General features: G+C 46.0%; 1 long non-coding RNA gene across 1 annotated transcript; it reads right to left on the minus strand.

The window, feature by feature from the left end:
• Positions 1 to 374: 374 nt before the first annotated feature.
• On the minus strand, positions 375 to 1,576 carry LOC308385216. Its single transcript, XR_013969477.1, has 3 exons — positions 1,372 to 1,576; positions 945 to 1,227; positions 375 to 817 (listed from the first exon to the last, which is right to left on the minus strand). It is a non-coding gene; the product is annotated as an uncharacterized lncRNA (long non-coding RNA).
• Between the last annotated feature and the right edge of the window lie 964 nt (positions 1,577 to 2,540).

Consider the following 2,540-nt stretch of genomic DNA (forward strand, 5'->3'; position numbering starts at 1 on the left):
AATAGGTTGCTTATGGTTCTCCCCTTCAAAACCCTTGTCACATGATAAACACAAAAGACGCAACCAATGTATGTACAGTGGCACATTGTCATTCATGTACTATACAGTACAACACACACCAGAAACATTATCCCACCTCAGCATCTTGTCTTTGGTCTGGGTCAGGCCAGAGAATCTCATCCACATCACAGGCTATATTGGCCCCAGCCAGGCAGCGGGGGTAAAATCCTCTTGCATGCCTGATCCACCCCTGGCATGCAAGAATTAAGGTAGCATAAGGAAAAACTTGATATGTCTAGGCAGGCCTCTTCCATGGCCTGAAGGAGGTGAACATGGACATAAGGTTCTCGGTCACTTTCCACCGCCATGCCGAAAATAACTCCTCTATCGAGTTTAGAAAGGGAGAGTATGCAGGCAGAAAGATATTAGAAAACCTTGGGTTATTGGTAAACCAGTCACGAACCAGAGCAGCGCGATGGAAGCTGACGTTATCCCACACAACAACGTAGTGAGGCTGCTCTGGCTGTGCTGGTTCCCTGTAGTCCAGCTGGAACATATGTTGTCTTAAACCATCAAGAAAAGCAAGGAGAAGCATAGTGTTATAGGGTCCTAGTACGGCATGGCGGTGGAGTACCCCTCGTTGGCTGATGGCTGCGCACATAGTGACATTCCCCCCACGCTGATCAGGGACATTTACAATAGCCCGATGGCCAATTATGTTCCTCCCCCTTTTCCTTCTTTTGGTCAGGTTAAAACCTGCCTCATCCACAAAGATTATTTCATGGGGAACAGGCCGTCCTTCAATCTCAAAGATTCTCTGCAAAACACATAACACAGTAGAGTCAATCGGTACCCTGAACCACAGTTCAAGAGTGCTGAAATGGCAGCATAAACTGCCATGCTGTGATGGTACACAATACTTTATACAGTATCAAAACTCATACCTGAACATATTCCACACGTTGGTTTTTCACTCTGTCAGAGTTTCGTTCGAAAGGGACTCGGTATGCCTGTTTCATCCGGAATTGATTCTTTCGGAGGATGCGGTCAATTGTGGAGAGGCTGATGGCATGTATGCCTCGAAAAAGATGATCATCCTCAATCACTCTCCTTTGAATCTCTTGCAGGCGGATTACATTATTTGCAATTACCATGTTTACAAGTTCCCTCTCTTGCTCCTCCGACAAAAGCCTTAACCTGCCTCCACCAGGTGGTCGTCTCTGTGTCCTACAAAAATAGAAGCACTCATTACTGTAACTGTCACACAGTCATTTTACAGGCAAATAATGGAAACATACTGAAACTCAAGACACATAAGTTCAGTAACTTAAACGTTACTGTACAAAGCAGTCTTACTGCAAGTACACCTACCTGTTTTCCTCCCTGAAGGTTCTGATGATGGAGGCAACAGTGAAGCGACTCAAATTTGGTTGTACTCGTTGCCCAGCCTCCCTCATAGTCATCCCATGGACAAGGACATGGTCAACTAAAGTGGCTCGAATTTCATCCGAGACTGACTGTCTTCTTGCCCTTGCTCTTCCCCTTCCTTGTCGCCGTCGTTCTCCACCTCCTTCACCACGTCCTCCTCCACCTCTCCCTCCTCCCTGTTGTCCTAGACCACCTCCTCCTCCTCTTTCACCACGTCCTCCTCTTTCACCATGTCCTCTTCCTCCACCACGTCCTCCTCCTTCACCACCTCCTCCTCCTCTTCCACCACGTCCTCCTCTTTCACCATGTCCTCTTTCTCCACCACGTCCTCTTCCTTTGCATCTCTTTGGATCCATTGTTTCAAACCTGAATGAGCTGACTTTGGCCCTTTTATCTATCTATCGCAGGTTCTGATTGGTGTGTGCTAAATTTTGACTCCTAGTGTTTCCACCTGGTTAATTGTGTGCTAATTGAGCTCAAGCTATGCTGACTTAAGTTAACATTATTGCATGCTAGTGCTTTCTAAATGACTACATGGTGTAAGCACTGTAAAATGTAGGGATTTGTGTGTAGAGTTTTGCAGTAACAGTTCACCAAATTTGAGTCATGTGTCAAAGCAGGGAATAGTGTTTATAGTTCAGGGAAATGGGTGAGCTTTTTGAACAATAGCGTTACGGTTTTGAAATTTTAGTTTAGAGGCCTGGTTATAGTGTTTAAGCAATCGAGAAAAACTGTAATATGTTATCACTGTTTTCTTCACACGTCTAGCTAGATCAGTTTATTTGTTGTTCCTGTCACACGGCCGGTACGTGTATTGGACCCAGAAGCATTCGGTGGAATAACTGGGACGTGTTACTGGATTGAGAGTCTCATGCACTGAAACACTTGGAAAAATGGGGGGGGGGTGTTAATGCAAAACAGAGCACCAGTGGCAGAAGGTGAGTTGTAGTGAGGTGACGCTTAATTGCAAAATAGAGGGAACCAGGGTTCTGGGGAGGGTGAGTGAGTGTCCAGTAGACGGTGGTAGATAGTCCAACCATTTCAGTGATCTGGAGGTGACGGGCGAGCAGGAGGGCAGACAGGGGAGATGTTATGTGTTTTAGGTGTTTTCA

The sequence above is a fragment of the Rhamphochromis sp. 'chilingali' genome (assembly GCF_963969265.1).
Source record: "Rhamphochromis sp. 'chilingali' genome assembly, chromosome: 17".
Classification (NCBI taxonomy): Eukaryota; Metazoa; Chordata; class Actinopteri; order Cichliformes; family Cichlidae; genus Rhamphochromis; species Rhamphochromis sp. 'chilingali'.